General features: G+C 40.3%; 2 pseudogenes across 2 annotated transcripts; both read left to right on the plus strand.

Moving 5' to 3' along the window:
• The first annotated feature begins 9,278 nt into the window (after window positions 1–9,278).
• LOC309974433 (KH domain-containing, RNA-binding, signal transduction-associated protein 3-like) lies at window positions 9,279–10,474 on the plus strand (annotated as a pseudogene). Its single transcript has one exon. The product of its transcript is annotated as a KH domain-containing, RNA-binding, signal transduction-associated protein 3-like (transcript).
• A 240-nt stretch (window positions 10,475–10,714) lies between these two features.
• Window positions 10,715–17,430, plus strand: LOC309974372 (ferritin light chain-like; annotated as a pseudogene). The gene is made up of 2 exons: window positions 10,715–10,755; window positions 16,888–17,430. The product of its transcript is annotated as a ferritin light chain-like (transcript).
• The last annotated feature ends 1,796 nt before the right edge of the window (window positions 17,431–19,226 follow it).

A 19,226-nucleotide genomic window follows, 5' to 3' on the forward strand; every position in this document is an offset into this window, starting at 1 on the left:
CAGATGCTAGACCATGCTAAATGCTGAAACAGACATACTCAGTTCGGGCCCTCCTGGAACTTACTACCTACAGAAGTGCCTTCATTGTAAATGGTCAGGTCTCAGCCAATGCTATTATCATCAGCAGGTGACCAAAGGATAGAGCTTGCTTTCTAAACAAGCTCCACACTCTTTGCTTTCAACATTTTTTCTTTCCTTCAAGGCACATAATCCAGTGGTCAGTTTCTCCCAGTTAGTGAGGTTTGGGGAAAATGTACCCAGTGAACAATTCCTTGTGGCCTCACTCTTTCCTCACACTCTCCTCTGTGCTCTTGAGCTAAAGAGACCTGGATTAAAGTCAGTTGTTCTAAGCTTATTATTTTAAAATACGGCTGCTCCTGCTTTGAGGATTTCCACTGGACCAACACAGCAGCAAAGCAGCACTGAATCAGAAGCAGGTAAATTTCAAAATGACAGCTCTAAACATATCCACTCTCCTTTTGTTCTCCTCCTATCCCTTTGCTCTGAACACCTCTGCCCTGAGGCTTTGCCTTTACCCTTCTCTGATTACTGCTCCAAAAGGGTTTCCAAGAGCGGGGAGTATTTATGGTTTCATTTGCTCCCAAGTCCTTGGTGGAAAAGGATGCTTGCTTCCTGATTCTTACTAATTCCACACTCACATCATCAACACAAAAATCATCATTAAAAAAAAAAGTTCCTCAGCTTCATATTTCTTCTGGGCCAACACTGAAAGAATATTTTCAAAGAAACACTATCCTCTCTCCTTTGCTCTTCTGAGTTTCACGTTCTTACCTCCAGTCTCATTTTCAACCCTTATTAAGGGATGCATCACAAAAACGGAAGAAAGTTCTTTGTGCTGTCCTGTACCAGCTAATTATTCTAATTTGTTCTGTCTCTACCGAACAGAATGCGAAATCAACACAAAGGCTGATTATGCGACCTCTTCCAAGGGAATGGTCTGAGAGTTGTCTATTTACTAATGAAGCTCAGTGTGTATTAAGGCTTGACTGAAGCAATCATCAGGAATTTTCATCCCTTAAATTAGTCTTTTCTACCAGATGCACATCTTTCATTTCGGATAATATAACTTTTAAGTTCAGGATACAACTGGACAAAAGAAAAGAAAAAAAGGTAACCAACACAACATTTGCAGTAATAACACAGTAACAGCTATCATCCTTCCCTGAGGAATTCAGCCTACTTTATGGACACAATTTAGTACAAACTCATAAGAAAGCTAACAAAGCCCCAAACCACTTCACAAGAGCGTAGAGAGGTAAAGGTCAGAAATTATTACTGCCAGACCCAGCAGACAATGGCACCTACCGGAAAGAGCACAGGACAGGAAAACCTGGAAGCCTGTGTTCCAGTTTCGGTTATTCCTTTAAGGACTAGTACGATCTGAGTGAACTCAGCCTGCCCTGCTTTTTCCGTTTATAAAAACCTACATCATCCTCTCAGTAGAATGAAATGCCACATCTGAAAAGTTGCAGATCTCTTTAGGAAAGAAAAAAACTCATGCTTTCCAACCAAAATGGAATAATTCAGTCAATGGAGACTTAATAAAAATCTGCCATAAAGCAATTGTTTACTTGAAATCTATCTTTTGTGGTATATTTATTGGGGTAAGAAGTGTAAGCAAGTCATAATTAGAGTTACCGATTATTCCAGAAATCAAGGTCATTGAGTTCAGATTCCAACTTTGACCCTGACCCAGGCTTACAGAGATGTAAGATGTCCCAATACCTCATATCCACCATACATGGGAGAAACAAGGTATGCAGACAGATCCTCTTATAAATATCCCATATGTCGTGGTTTTAATACAGGGTCTCAGATTCATTGCCATTCTTCGCATCCAGATGTGGGCATTTTCCCTTGAATTTGGGCAGGCTTTCCATGGCTTCAAACAATAGAGCAGGGGTCAGTAAATTATGGCTGGTGTGCCAAGTCTAGGCCTCTACCAGCTTTTATAAATGAAGCTTTATTGGAACACAGCCATGTTCCTTAGTATATGTATTGTTTGTGTCTGTTTTCACATCACAGCAGCAGAGCTAAGTAGTTGCAAAAGAGACTGTATGGCTTGTAATGCCTAAAATATTGACTGTCTGACACTTTATGGAAAAAGGTCTCCAACGCCTGCAATAGTATATAATGAAAGTGATGCTATGTAACATCTAAGACTAGGTCATAAAAGGTCATGCAGCTTTTGCATGATTCTCATGGAATGCTTCAACCCTGGACACTCATTCTCTTGGAATACTCTTTCTTGAATCCTAACTACCACGTTATGAGAAGTCCAAGCCACCTGGGCAGCCATCTATAGGCACTCCAGTAACAGTCCTTGTTGGGCCCAGTCTTCAAGGGCCAGACATGTGAATTAAAATTATCTAGATGATTCCAGCCCCAGCCATCTGAATCCTCATGAGCTGAGGTTCCAGACATCAGTCATGGAGTAGAGACAAGCCATCTCCTCTGTGTACTGTTTGAATTGCTGACCCACAGAATCTGGGCACATATTAAAATTTTTGTTTATTTCACCACGAAGTTTGGACTTCTTTATTATGCAGCAATAGATAACTATAGCACTGTGTCTGTACACAGGATATCTACATTTCACAGAGCACAGATTTTTAGATGTGAATGTTGACTGCTCAATTTCTAAGAAGAACGTATACACACACATAGGTACAAAATGTTTATGTATATGTAAATATTAGACCTATATAAACTAATCTATATTATCCATAAAATGAGGTATTTCAGTATTTATTGTGTTCCAAGAACTGATAAATTGTTGCATTGTATGAATTTTCTCTTTAACCCTCATAGCAACTCCCTGAGAGAAGTAATGTTATCTTTATTTTATAGATGGGAAAACTGAGGCAAAAACAGATAACATGCTCAAGAGTACTCAACAAGTAAATTTTAGAGTCAAGATTTGAACCCAAATTCTCAAGTTTTAGATCCCTTACTCATACTCACCAAGCTATATACTGAGGAAGGGGATGAAAGCTGATGCCATTACCTCATGCTCAAGAAGTCAGACAGAAACTTAGCAGGTATGGTTGAAAGAAGACAGGACTTGGAGTTGTAAGTCCAGAGCCTGAGTTATGAGATGAATTCTCCTCTCATCTAGATATAGGTTTGTTTTTAGAAAATGAAGAAGATCACTGCATATTTTGATTGTTAATTTCTGTACTTAATGATTACCAAAGAATGGAATTTTACCAGGGAGCTATTTTGCAATGACATAAATGATTGATTCAAAATCAAACCTTTATTATAAATTATTGATTCAAAATCAAATCTTTATTAATTCTCCCTTGCATCAGAAGTCTTTCCCACTCTTCATTTCTTTGAAGCCCTTTCCTGTCTACTCTTGGCCAAAGCTTGAAGCTTAATTTATTAAAATTTGGAAATAAAATAATGAAATAGTCATAACACAGCAATTCCAGTGCCTACTGAAATGGAAGCTCTAAATAATTTTTCAGATAATTTAGGAAATTAAAAATATTTACATCATAGATGCAAAGACAGAAGTTACTTGTGTAATAAATGGTGAGACAAAAAGTTTCTGGTCAAGTAGATTTGTTTAAATATGATCACTAATCTGAGTTCTACCCCTGTGCTAAAACCCAGTGACAGGTTGCATACAGCTTCTAAAGGGATAGTTCAGTGCATTGGGTCAAATTCATGCCATAAAATGTGGTATTAGTAGTAGTACTAGAAGACAGAGTGACTGTCTTCTTTGGGACATAGATGAAGACCCCAAGATAGACAATATCAAGGACAAATTATGTAGAATAAGATATTATCTCAGTCCTTGGAACATGTCATGCAGGATAGAACAAGAAGTAGATTTATTATCAAGTACATGAAGCCAGAGACAGTAAGCAATGAGTGGTAGTTGGTTAAAATAGACAGGTTTTAGAAGCAGAGGCACGGATGTAGAAAACAAACTTAGGGTTACCAGGGGATTGTAGCAGGGAAGCTAAATTGGGAGATTGGGACTGAAATATACACACTACTATACATAAAATAGATAACTAGTAAGAACCTGCTCTTCTTATTAGCACAGGGAACTCCACTCAGTACTCTGTAATGGGCTATTTGGAAAAGACTCTAAAAAAAAAATAAAAGTGGGGCTTCCCTGGTGGCGCAGTGGTTGAGAGTCTGCCTGCTGATGCAGGGAACACGGGTTCGTGCCCTGGTCCGCGAAGATCCCACATGCCGCGGAGCGGCTGGGCCCGTGAGCCATGGCCGCTGAGTCTGCGCGTCTGGAGCCTGTGCTCCACAACGGGAGAGGCCACAACAGTGAGAGGCCCGCGTACTGAAAAAAGAAAAAAAAAAAGTGGATATGTGTATATGTATAAGTGATTCACTCTGTTGTACACCTGAACCTAACACAACACTGTACATCAACTACACTCCAATAAAATTTAAAAAAAAAAAACAGGGTTTAAGAACCATAGTCAGGGAGCAGTGTGGATTGGAAAGACCTGGCAAGAAATATTTCTGCATCCTCAGACAGTGCTCCCCAAGCTGGCTATTGCAAGGGTAAGCATTTAAGATATCTTTGACCTAAGGAGGACATGAGATTAACAATCTATCCCAATGTGCATGAATTATTCTCCTCGGTGCTATCAGAAATCAGATGGCATCCTAGAGCAGGGGTCAGCAGATCTTTTTTGTAAAGGGTCAGATAGTAAATATTTTGGATTTTCTGTACCATACGTCTCCATTGCAACTGCCCATCTGCTGCTGTAGCACAGAAACAGCCATGCACAATACGTTAATGAATGGATGCGGCTGTGTTCAAGCAAAACGTTATGTACAAAACCAGGAGTCAAGCGAGATCTCATCAGTGGGCCAGAGTGTGCGGACGCCAGTTCTGGGTCAGTGTTCACAGCTGAATGAGTCATGAGGCCTTAAGTTCCAGTTCTCATTGTACTACTTTCTACCTGGGTGAACTTGGGTTCGTCCTTTTATTTATATGGGCCACTGTATTAGTCAAGGTTCTCCAGAAAAACAGAACCAACAGCATGTGTATACAATGTGCCCATATATACTGATATAGATCTAGATATCGATATTGATACCTAGATCTATATCCATATCTATATAAAGACAGAGAAAGAGAGAGAGATTTTAAACAACTGGTTCACACAATAATAGAGGCTTGGTAAATTCAAAATCTGCAGGTTAGGCTGTCTAGAGACTCTCGGAAGAGCTGCAGTTCAATTTCTGTAAGTCTTCTGGCAGAATTCCTTTTTGCGACAGGGAGGTCAGTCTTTATTAAGAGCTTCACCTGATTGGATGAGGCCCATGCATATTATGGAGGATACTCTGCTTTACTCAAAGTCCACCACAAATTTAATTATTAATTTCATCCAAAAACACCATCACAGGGACTACCCTGGTGGCACTGTGGTTAAGAATCCGCCTGCCAATGCAGGGGACACGGGTTTGAGCCCTGGTCTGGGAAGATCTCACATGCCGTGGAGCAACTAAGCCCATGCACCACTGAGCCCGTGCACCTAGCGCCCATGCTCTGCAACAAGAGAAGCCACCGCAATGAGAAGCCCGCACACCCCAACAAAGAGTAGCCCTCGCTTGCTGCAAATAGAGAGAGCCCACGTGCAGCAACAAAGACCCAATGCAGCCAAAAATATAAATAAATAAAACATAAAAATTTTAAAAAACACAAAAACACCATCACAGAAATATCCAGAATAATATTTGACCAAATAACTGGGCATGGTGGCCCAGACAAATTGACATGGAAAATTCACCACCTAAGCCATAGTTTTGTCACCTGTTACTGAGAAATATGACTTATCTGAGCTATTTTGATACCTAGAAGATACCTTCTGGAGGTAACACCCTCAGTATTTTACATGGTAGGCAGTAGAGGGAATGAGCCCATTAGCCCAGTCATATGACACCTAAAGGATAAACTTCTGTCTTCTCTCTCCAACCCACAAGGATGAATGCCAAAAATACATCACTTATATCTGCTTTAGCTAACATAGGATAGGTCTGGAACAGACCTATGCTCCCAGTAAGTCTCATGAAATGCTGTTTCATTAAGGAGAGACTTTACTTGCTAAGATTAGAAGCAAAAGAGGGTGGTGGATGAAAAACTGCCCAAGGATATAAGCTCATGCAAGGAAGCAGGAGAGAGAATGGGTATCCGAAGATGTGCGCTCTGAACGAACACTAATTCCACAGCATCAGGTTATAATTCAGGGAGCCCAACCGCTGGGGTTTTTTTTCCCCTTCTTCTTTTCCCCCAAAGAGGGACAAGCATACTGACAAAGGAAGAGCATCAGTCACCACAGATAAATTGCTTTTTAGAGGTGATCTCGCAAATGATTTGGCTCAGTGTAGACTATGATTTGGCTCCCCAAACCATAAGCTAGAGCATTTCATTCCAGGTCCCTCCTCAAATATCCATGATAGGTAAAACTTTGGCATCAAGTAGGTCTTGAAATCTCCCCAGGTGATTATAATATGCAACCAGGGCTGAGAATCTGGAGATGTAGAGCAAATTTAAATTGAACTTTAGTTAAACAGTAAAACAAGCTCTGACTCTACTGGCTGGAGCTAGACAAGGGATATGGATTTAGTGGGATGAGAAGATAAAGGACACCAGGGAGTAAATCAAATGCTTTACACCTGTGCTTAGCTAATTGCTACTCAGATAATTCAGACAATCTTACAGCACCTGAACCCTGAAATGCCTTAGTTCTGTTTAAAAAAAAGTAACTCTTCAAGTAACTGAACTCTGAGAATCATGCCAATCATAAAGAAAAAGAAGAAATCTTATTTTTTGAATTAGTTGATTTCATATATACTGTTTCACTTTCATGATTTTAACTAGTTATCTTTCTTTCCATTTTATGTTTGAGGAAAGTAAGGCTTTAAAGTCTCAGTAATTTTCTCAAGGTCACTTGTTAAGGGTGTGGTAGGCAGCATAATGGCTCCTAAAAATGCCCTCACCCTAATCCCTAGAACCTAATAATATGTTACCTTACATGGTAAAGAGGACTTTGCAGATATGACTGAAGTTATAGGCCTTGAGATAGAAAGATTATCCTGGATTACCTCATGGAACAAATCTAATTGCATGAGTCCTTAAAAGCAGAAAACCATTCCCAACTGTAGAAAGAGAAAGAGAGAGATGTCCTAATAGAAGCAGAATCAGAGAGATGCAACATTTTGGGTTTTGTAGGTGGAGAAAGGGGACTCTGAGTCAAGGACTACAAGTGACCGCTGGAAGTGGATAAAGTCCAGGGAACAGAAACACCCCTAAGAGCCTCCAGAAAAGAATGTAGCTCTGCCAACACTTTTTTTTCTTTTTTAACCATCTTTATTGGAGTATAATTGCTTTACAATGGCGTGTTAGTTTCTGCTTCATAACAAAGTGAATCAGCTATACATACACATATATCCCCATATCTCGTCCCTCTTGCATCTCCCTCCCACCCTCCCTTCCCTATCCCACACATCTAGGTGGACACAAAGCACAGAGCTGATCTCCCTGTGCTTTGTGGCTGCTTCCCACTAGCTAGCTCTTTTACATTTGGTAGTGTATATATGTCCATGCCACTCTCTCACTTCATCCCAGATTACCCTTCCCCATCCCTGTGTCCTCAAGTCCACTCTCTATGGCTGCGTCTTTATTCCTGCCCTACCCCTAGGTTCTTCATAACCATTTTTTCTTTTTTTTTTTTGATTCCATATATATGTGTTAGCATATGGTATTTGTTTTTCTCTTTCTGACTTACTTCACTCTGTATGACAGTCTCTAGGTCAATCCACCTCACTACAAATAACTCAATTTCATTTCTTTTTATGGCTGAGTAATATTCCATTGTATATATGTGCCACATCTTTATCCATTCATCTGTCGATCCTGCCAACACTTTTACTCAATTGAGGCCAATGTCAGACTTGTAAGGTAATAAATTTACGTTGTTTTGAGTCACTAAATTTGGGATAATTTGTATGAAAGCAATAAAAAAAAATACAGAGGTCCTACAAGAGCCAGGCTATATATTTATACTTAAGTATTTCTGAAATGAATTTAACCTTGTGATTGACAGCAGCAGCAGCAGCAGCTTCCAAGGGATCCCACCACACACCTGAGGCAAAAGGAGCCTAATACAAAGCAGTGACAGCAGCAGGTCACTGCCCCACACTTGGGGTAGAGGGGGACTTGATCTACTGTAGCAGCAGCATAGCCTGAATGGGAACCCATCCTCCTGTGGCACTAGTCCCATCAACATTAGTCTAATCTGCTAGCATCTGCTGTGCCAACAGGCCCAACATATACAAACCCTCCAACTCAGTAGCATTAAGTGAGCCAGGCTCAGTGTTTCCTGAAACTCATATCCAGTTGCACTGGAAATCCAAGATATCACCTACTGTTATGAAAACATAAACAATAACAGAAGACTGGGAACTTCAGAAAGAAAAGGGGAACAATGGAATGCGTGAAAACAAATGGGGTAAATATAAGAGACTATCATTAGCCTCATGAGTTTCTTAACTTCTATATGATGGTCAAAGCAAAAATGATGACACCATCTGATGGGGTTCTCAATGTAGAGAAAGGAAATACTACAGAAAATCATACTTTAAAACTGGGGAATATTAAGAGACCTAAATGGAAGTAAAATTTTGAAACTTCACTTGAAGTAATGAAACACTGATTCCAGTAGGCTATGATAAGTTACATATGTATACTGTAATGCCAAAAGCAACCACTAAGAAAACTATACAAACAGTATACACAAATGATTATAAATGAATTAAATTAAAATGGACTTATTAAAAAATGTTTAAGTAGAGCTCGGAGAACGCGGGGCGGCGCGCGGCGTGAGGGTGGCGGCTGAGCTCGGCGCTGGCGCTGGCGCCGGCTGCCGGGGTTCGCCCGGGACTGCCTCAGGCTCGCAGAGTGTGCCGCCGGCCCGGCAAGAGGGCCCGCCTGACCGCGCCGGCCCGTGGCGGGAGCTCGGGGACCGCGTCCGGGAGGCAGTGGCCGCCAGCGCGGGGCAGTCGGCGGCCACCCCCTGGGGACCGGGGCTGCGCGGCCGCTTCCCGCCTCGCGGCGCCGCCAGGACGACCGCCCGGCTTGGCTCCGCCGCGCCCCGGCCGCGGCGTCCGGCCCGGGTTCCGCGCCGCTAGTGCGCGGGCGGGGTCGGGGGTTGCGTGGCCGGCGCTGCTCGCCCGCCTCGAGTCCGCGTCCAGGGCCCTGGCGGCCGGCGAGCATGGAGGAGAAGTACCTGCTGGAGCTGATGGCGGAGAAGGACTCCCTGGACCCCTCCTTCACGCACGCCCTGCGGCTGGTGAACCAAGAAATAGAAAAGTTTCACAAAGGAGAAGGCAAGGACGAAGAAAAGTACATTGATGTGGTGATTAATAAGAACATGAAGCTGGGACAGAAAGTGTTGATTCCTGTAAAACAGCTCCCTAAGTTCAACTTTGTGGGAAAACTTTTGAGGCCACGTGGCAATTCTCTGAAGCGCTTGCAAGAAGAAACCTTGACAAAAATGTCCATCCTTGGAAAAGGCTCCATGAGAGACAAGGCAAAGGAAGAAGAGTTGAGGAAAAGTGGAGAAGCAAAGTACTTCCACCTCAATGATGATCTCCATGTTCTGATTGAAGTGTTTGCCCCGCCACAGAAGCCTATGCCCGGATAGGACATGCTCTGGAGGAAATCAAAAAGTTCCTCATTCCGGACTATGATGATGAAATCAGGCAAGCACAGCTCCAGGAATTAACATATTTGAATGGTGGTTCAGAAAATGCAGATGTACCAGCTGTTCGAGGGAAACCTACCTTGCGTACAAGAGGTGTACCAACCCCAGCAATAACCAGGGGAAGGGGAGGAGTCGCGGCCCGGCCAGTGGGAGTCGGGGTACCGCGAGGGACGCCAACTTCCAGAGGAATCCTTTCCACCCGAGGGCCAGTGAGTCGAGGAAGAGGACTTCTCACTCCCAGAGCAAGAGATGTCCCCCCAACTGGGTACAGACCTCCACCGCCGCCCCCAACACAAGAGACCTATGGAGATTATGACTATGATGATGGATATGGCGCTGCTTATGATGAACAGAGTTATGATTCCTATGATAACAGCTATAGCGCCCCAGCCCAAAGTGGTGCTGATTACTATGATTATGGACACGGACTCAGTGAAGAGACTTATGATTCCTACGGGCAAGAGGAGGGGACAAACTCAAGACACAAGGCACCCTCGGCAAGGACAGCAAAGGGCGTCTACAGAGACCAGCCATACAGCAGATACTGATTGTACTGTCTGATGTTGTGACATAGCCAGTCTCCACCAGTCCTGTATACTGTTCAAAGTAATTGTTTTCTATGAACAATCCCTTTTTAAATAAATCAAAATGCTTAACATCTGAATGGATGGAATTTAAAATTACTTTGTTGAAACATCAACCTGGGCAGAAAAAAAAAAAAAGACATGTAAAATTTTGTTATTTCCAGTCTGTATATGAAAAAATAGGTCATCAAAAGGAAAAAAAAAACTTTGATTAACTAGTGTTAAACAAAAAAGATAGGTTTACTAAATATGTTAATCCATCCTTTTAACATAAGCCTCACCTTTCATTTTAAAGGTTTCCATAGAAATTTAGTTATTTTATCTTTCAGCCATATGCTAGTTTTTTTTTCTCTTGCCAACATGCGTAAAAAGGGAAGCCAATTACAAGTGCAAATAATGTGGTATTCTTTTGTAACTCAAGTCTTGAAATGTTCTGTAGTGTTAAGCAAAGTCTCCTCTTGCTTGATACTAAATAAACTTTTGAAAGAAAAAAAAATGTTTAAGTAACCCACAAGAAGGAAAAATAAGGGAAACACAGGATTGAGAAACTAAGGTAAAAGACAAAACAAAAAATAACATGGTAGACCAAATCTTTGACATGGCAATAATTACATTAATGGTAAATGATCTAAATAACCAAGTCAAAGACAGAGATTGGAAGAGTAGATTAAAAAATCGCAAGCATGATCCAACTATATACTGTCTATAAGAAGCTTACTTTAAACATCATGATATAGGTAGTTCAAAGTAAAAGGATGAAAATGATATATCATGTGAACATTAATCAGAAAAAGCAGGAATGGCTATATTAATATCAGATAAAGTAGACTTCAGAGCAAAGGAAATTATTAGGGGCAAAGAGGGTCATTACATAAAGATAACAGGAATAATCCACCTAGATGACCTAGTGATACTAAATGTGTGCGCACCAAACAACAGAACTTCAAAATGCATGAAGCAAACACTGAAAAAGGTAAAAGGAGAAAGTTTTAAATCCACAATTATTATTTGAGACTTCAACACAGCAATTTATACAGCTACCAGAGAGAAAAATCAGCAAGGATATGGAAGAACTGAAAACATCATCAATCAACAGGATATAACTGACATTTAAAGAACACACTCAGTAAGAGCAGAATACATATTCAAGTGTCCATGCAACATTCACTCATATACCATATACTGGGCGATAAAAAAACATTAGCAGATTTAAAAGAATTAAAATCACAGAGAGTATGTTCTCTAGCCATAATGGAATCAGACTAGAAATCAATAAGAGAAAGACAACAGGAAAATCTTCAATCACATGAAAACTAAACATCACACTTCCAAATAACTCATGGGTAAAAAAGACAGCATCAAGGAAAAAATTTTTAAATGCATAGAATAAAATAAAATGGAGATATAACAGATCAAAGTTTGCGGAATGAAGTGAAAGCAATGCTGAAAGGGAAGTTTATAGCACTAAATTGGGAAAGAAAATATTTCAAAGCAATAATCTAATTTTCTATATTAAAATAGTAAAAAAGGAAGAGGAAAAAACACTAAACAAGCAGAAAGAAGGAAATAATAAAGATGAAACAGAAATCCATGAAACTGAAAACAGGAAAATAGGGGGGAAAATCAATGAAACAAAAGGCTGGTTCTTTGAAATAAACAATCTAACCAATAAAGATCTAGAAAGACTGATAAAGATAAACAGAGAGATGGCACAAATCACAGATATCAGAAGTGCAACCAGGGATACCATGACATATCCTGCAGGTTAATGAGGGACAAGTTACTATGAACAAGTCTACACTATAAATTCAAAAATGTAGATGAAATGGGCCAATGTTTCTACACCCAAAACTACCAAAACTCAGCCAAGATGAAATAGATAATCTCAATTTTCCTGTAACCATTAGAAACACTGGTTTTTCATTTAAAAACTCCCAAAAGAAATATTCAGGCTTAGATGTTTCACTTTTACCCAAGACTTAAAGAATTAACACCAATTTTACATGATTTGATAAGAAATAGAAGTAGAGGGAACAGTTTCTAATTAATTTTATGAAGCCAGTATTACCTTGATACCAAAACCAGACAGGGATAGTATAGAAAGAAGAAACCTACAGACCAATATTTTTTATGAAATTGGCTGAAAAACCCTCAGCCAAATATTAGCAAATTAAATCCAGAAATATATGAAAAGAATAATATACCATGACCAAGTGGGATTTATTCCAGTTATGCAAAGTTGGTTAAATATTTGAAAATTAAACAGTGTAATCCACCATATCCAATAGATTAAGGGGGAAAAGTCATGTGATCCTATCCATTAATGCAGAGAAAGCATTTGACAAAATCCAATCCCATTCATGATTTTAAAGAAAGAAGAAAAAAAACTCCAAGCAAACTAGGAATAGAAAAGGAACATACTGAAACTCATAAAGATGATCTACAAACAACCTATACCGACATGATATTTAACTGTGAAAGACTGGATGCTTTCTCTGTAAGATCAGAAACAAGGCACCGATATCTGCTCTCACCACTTTTATTAAATATATCACTGGAGGTTCTAGTAAGAAAATAAAGCAAAAATAAATAAATACATAAATTTAAAAGTTAAATTTTTAAAAAGTTTATTTAAAAGATAAAAGGACTATTCCTACTACGTTGCATAGGAAGGAACATATCCTACTGAATGTTGAATAGCAATATATCCTATTATACTGAATAAGGAAAAGTAAAACTGTCTGTATCTGAAGATGAGATGATAATCTAAATGGAGAAAATACCAAGGAATCCACAAAAAGCTTGAGAAATAATATTAGTTTGTAAATGATTTAGAGTACAAGATCACCACAATTTTATCAAATTATATATTAATAACAAATGTGTAGAAGCTTAAATAAAAATATGTGATGCCATTTACAACTGACCTAAATAAATACTTAAATATAAGCCCAATAAGACATTTATAGGACCTCTATACTGAAAATTACAAAATGCTGATGAAGAAAAATTTTTAAGTCCCAAACAAATAGGGAGACATACCTTGTTCATGGATTAGAAAACACAACATGATAAAGATGTCAATTCTCCCCAAGTTAAGAGGCTTAACACAATTACTCTTAAAATGCCCTCAAGGTTTTTGTGGATATAGACAAGCTTATTCTAAGATTTATATGGTAAGAAGAGGCTGAAGAATAGCTAAAACAACTTGTAAAGGAAGATGAAAATGGGAGGAATTAATCTACCCAATTTCAAGAGTTTGCAGTAATGATGGAGGGTAGATACATAGATCAATGGAATGGAATAGAGAACCCAGAAATAGACTGACATCAATACATATAACTTGTTTTTGACAGCAGTGCAAAAGCTATCAAGGAAGAATAGACTTTTCAAAAAATGGTACTGAAACAGTTGGACATCCCTCGACAAAAACAAACAAACAAAAAATGAACCTTAACCTCCACACCTTACACAAAAATTAAATCAAAGTGGATCATAATCTTAAATGTAAAAGCAGGACATTTTTAGAAAAAAATAGGAGAAAATGTTTGGCATCTAGAACTAGGGGAATAATTCTTAGACTTGACACCAAAAGTATGATCAATAAGGGCAAAAACTGATAAATTGGATCTCATCAAAATGAGTTAAAAATGCTTCATAGAAGATCCTTTTAAGTGGATGAAAACTCAAATTACACAGTAGGAAAACATATTTGAAAATCCCATATGAGACAAATGACTTGTATCTATAATATACAAAGAACTCTCCAAACAACTTAAAAAAATCCAACTAGAAAATAGGCAGAAGACAGGAACAGACATTTCATGGAAGAGAATATACACACGGCAAAGGAGCACATGAAAAGATGCTCAGCAGCATTAGCCATTAGGGAAATGCCAATTAAGACCATAATGAGATGTCAGAGAGTAACTAAAATTAAAGTATAGTGACAACATCAAATGCTGGCGAGTACATAGAAAAATTATATCACATCACTGGTGGGAAAATAAAATGGTTTAGCCACTCTGATCAACAGCTTGACAGTCTCTTTTAATCCTAAAAGTAGATTCACCCTACAACGCAGTAATTGTACTCTTGAGCATTTATCCAAAAGAAACAAAAACTTAATTAAGTTCCCACAGAAACTTACACATAAATGTTCATAGCAGTTTTATTTATAATAGCCAAAAACTGGCAACTACCCAAATGTCTTTCAGTGGATGAATGTTGAAACAAATTGTGATAAAATCTTATGATAGAATACTACCGAGCAACAGAAAGGAACAAATTATTAATATACGCAAAAATTGAAATGAACTTCAAGGGAATGATGCCGAGGGAAAAATTTTGAAAAGCCGATCTCCGAAGATTAAGTAATTCATGATTATGTTTACATATTATTCTTAAAATAACAAAACTGTGGAGATGGAGAACAGATTAGAAGTTGCCAAGGGTTAGAGTGGGGGTAGAAGGTACAGCGGGGGAACTCTGTGAGGTTTTTGTGGTTCCAGTACAAATAATACAGCAATCTTGGTTTTAATCCCTAAAGATTTCTAAAAGCAATTCCTAATAAGAGGTGTCCAGATATTTAGCAATGGCAGATTAGAGGTATAGCTCCCCAACATAACAACTTCAAAAGAGAACATACTAATTCAATGCATATGTTAATTTCAAAAAAGGCCTGTCACAATACTTAAATGGTATATATCTTAACTATATTATTCTAAGTATCCAGCTATACCAGATGGACTAGCAAGATTTTCTGTACATTCAACCTTATTTAAGACAGTAAATCTTATAATAAGACAGTTAGAAAAAGAAAAAAAAAACAAACCTCAACTACAGTTGGATATTCTCATAGGAAGATGAGGTGAAAATATGCAGCAGCGGTTCAAAAGCTTAAGCAGTGGCACCTAAATTTGGTTGTGCATTAGAATCATCTGAAGCACTTTTTAAAAACCCTCACACTGACGGTTGGTCATCGTAGACCAATAAAATCATTTTAAATCTCCTCAGACGATGCCAATGTCTAGCCAGAACTGAGAACCAGCGGACTAAGCAGAAGGGGATGTTTCTACAAAGATCTCTTAACAATAAGTCCTTTCACCCAATCAGATTTACCTCCCCGCAAAGGGCTAAAGAATGCTAGTGTTGTCCATACTTGCTTAGCTTTAATTAGCACTTGTGACTTGCCCAAAACCTAGATCATGTTTCCCCTAAATTTCATGTTATTCCCTACGTTTTTCAAAACCAGGGCTAAGGGGTTTGCCAGGATGAGATTTTAAGTGCTCACACAGGGCAAGTCCCTGGCAAACCAGGACAGCGGTCCCTCTACATTGAAATGTAAAGCATCCTAAATAACCCTGCCACTGCTCCCAGATCCTAGTCTGTGCCAACCAGTGGAGAAAAGGCATTCTCCATTACCACCACGGCAAATGCTGCTGTACTTGCCTTGGCTGGTCCCTATCTTTTCCAGGCACCACTCCCCTTCACCTGCTGGTGGACGCTTTGGCCAGCTGACAATGCAGATATTTTCAAACTTTAAGGTGAATAAAAATCATCTGGAGGGCCTGTTATAACAGAGATCACTGAGCCCCACCAGAGTTGCTGATTGCATAGGGCTGGGACAGGGCCCTAAAACTTGAATATCTGACGCTGGTAAAACTGGTCAGGTTGTTACCGAATGCAGGTTCGTGTGTCTGAAGCACAGTGAGGCCAAACAAACCTAAAGGTTGGAGTCTGGAGTAGAGAAAGGTTTATTGCAGGATCGAGCAAGGAGAGGGGTGGCCCGAGTTCCAAAACACCCTGAAATCTCCAAAGGATTTCAGCAAAGCATGTTTAAAGGCCAGGTGAGGGAGGGACGTCCCAGGGAATGTGATCAGCTCGTGCACAATCCTCTGATTGGTTGATGTGGAGGCCACAGGGCAGGTAACATTAACCATCCTTAGGTGCCAGAAGGTCTGGGGGCTACGTGCTCATGATCATCAAGGAGTTAATTTCTTCCATTGGGTGGTGGTTTTTAGCATCTGAAAACTCAAGAAATATGCCTGAGATACTATTATCTGAGTACTTCAGAGAGGAACTACAGCAGAGGATATGGGGGATGGGTCTGTCCTAGGAAGGCCCCATAGGGTACTGCTTGGTTACAAGGTGACCATACTTTCAGAACCACTGCTCTAGTGGCTTGGAATGTTCAGAAAGTAATGGAAGAATCCCTTCCCAGGTCTAGATTCTAGTATCGCCAGCTATTTTGGCGGGGGGAAGGGTAAGTTTTGTCCTTGCTTGGACTTCTGGTTCATTTATATCAAAGCCTATTTGAGGCAGTGCGCTCGGCAGTCCTGCAGTTCTGTCTTTTGCTTCAACAGTGTTTGGAATGAACAGACCCAGGGACGCTCCTTGCTCCAGCCCCCGACCACCCTCCAACCTTTCTTCCTGTCGCAACCTTTGGAATCAGCCACTCAGCTATCCTCAGCCTCCAGGACAGGCCAACACCGTTTTTTGAGCTTAGCTCCTTATCACTGATCAACCACGAGTTCCCAGGTGCGTCAGAATTATTCCATCGAGGTGGAGGCCGCCGTCCACCGCCTGTTCAACATGCATCTGGGGACACTTACCTCTCTCTGAGCTTCTATTTCGACAGCAACGATGGGACTCTGGACAGTGTGGGCCACATTTTTCGCCAACTGGCTGAGGAGAAGTGTGAGGGCGCGCAGCGTCTCTTGAAAATGCAAAACCAGTGCTGTGGCCGCGCCCTCTTCCAGGATGCGCGGAAGCCTTCTCAAGATGAGTGGGGTAAAACCCAGGATGCTGTGGAAGCCGCCATTCTTAGGGAGAAGAGCCTGCACCAGGCACTATCAGATCTGCGCGCCCTGGCTTCCGCCCGCGCAGACTCCCACCTCTGTGACTTCCTGGAGAGCCGCTTCCTGGAGGAGCAGGTGAAACTCATCAAGAAGATGGGCGACCACCTGACCAACCTCCGCAGGCTGGCTGGTCCGCAGGCTGTGCTGGGCGAGTATCTCTTTGAAAGGCTCACCCTCGAGCACAAACAGGAGTCTCTGAAGTCCAGCGGCCTCTGAGGAGCCCCTCTGGCATCAGAGCTTCTGCCTGAAGCCCTGCTCTGCAGCTACTAGGCAGCTCTGTAACCGCCCTGGAGCCCTCTCCCAAGCCTTGGACCAAATGGAAACAATAACGCTTTTTGCAGAAGGAAAAAAAAAAAAAGCCTATTTGAAACACAAACAGAATAAAGAGGAAAAAAAGAAATATATATATATATATATTCATGTTTTTTTTCCTTTTTTTAAAAATTTATTTTACTGAAGTATAGTTGATATACAATGTTTAGTTTATGCTGTACAACAAAGTGATTCAGTTACACGTATATATAATTTTTCATATTCTTTTCCATTATGGTTAATTACAGGACATTGACTATAGTTCCCTGTACTATACAGTAGGACCTTGTTGTTTATCCATCATATATATAATAGGTTACCTCTGCTAATCCCAAACTCCCAATCCATCACTCCCCCACCTCCCCCTTCCCCTCGGGAACCACAAGTTTGTGTGCTATGTCTGTGAGTCTGTTTCTGTTTCATGGATAAGTTCATTTGTATCATATTCTAGATTCCACATATAAGTGATATCATATGGTATTCGTCTTCCTCCTTCTCACTTACTTCATTTAGTATAATAGTCTCTAGGTCCAGCCATGTTGCTGCAAATGGCATTATTTCATTCTTTTTTATAGCTGAGTAGTATTCCATTTTATATATATCACATCTTTATCCATTCATCTGTGAGTGGACATTTAGGTTGTTTTCATGTCTTGGCTATTATAAATAGTGCTGCTGTGAACATAGGGGTGCATGTATGTTTTCGAATTATAGTTTTGTCCAGATATATGCCCAGGAGTAAGATTGCTGGATCATATGGTAGCTCTACTTTTAGCTTTTTGAGGAACTGCCATAGTGTTTTCCATAGTGGTTGCACCGATTTACATCCCCACCAACAGTGTAGAAGTCAGTCAGAAAGAGAGAGACAAATACCGTATGCTAACACATATATATGGAATTTAAGAAAAAAAAATGTCATGAAGAACCTAGGGGTAAAACAGGAATAAAGACACAGACTTACTAGAGAACGGACTTGAGGATATGGGGAGGGGGAAGGGTAAACTGTGACAAAGTGTGAGAGAGGCATGGACATATATTCATGTTCTTTTAACATATGAATTGCCCCACTTTATCTGTGTGAAATAAGTTTGTTCCCGTTATTGGGCTGCTTCTCAAGCTTTGCTGCTCATTTGAATTACCTAAAGAGCTTTTAAGAAAAACATTGGTGTCTGGGTCCCAGCCCCAGAGATTTTGATTCAGTAGGTCTAGGGAGGAGCCTGGGCACAGGGAGGTCTCAGAGTTCCCCAGGTGATTCTAATGTGCAGCAACTTTGGGAACCACCTCTTGGCTTCAATCCAGCTAGTGATCAGATATTAAATCTAAGACACATGGGCTAGTGCGTGAGCTCTAGGAAGATTCGTGCCAGGGAAAATGATCGATAGTTGTGTTACTTCTCTGAAATGGACTGAAATTTCCAATTAGCATGAACAGGGGAGGGTGAATGGGTGAATGCAATAAGGTGTATCATTTACGTATTGCCCTATGTGTATGGCTAGAAGCTTTTGCAACTGAGATCTGCCCTACTTTTCATGCTAATGGTAATGCTTGTCCTCCTAATGCAGCTGTAAACTTTATAAGCCCATAGGTAGACAGCATCACAAAATATTTACCCCTCCCCACTGGCCCACTCTCAAGCTTCTCTCCCCTTCCCCAATACACAAATGTACATCAATGCTCTTGAGACCACTATCAACATATTG

This window comes from Leucopleurus acutus (genome assembly GCF_964270905.1).
Source record: "Leucopleurus acutus genome assembly, chromosome: 17".
In the NCBI taxonomy this organism is placed as follows: Eukaryota; Metazoa; Chordata; class Mammalia; order Artiodactyla; family Delphinidae; genus Leucopleurus; species Leucopleurus acutus.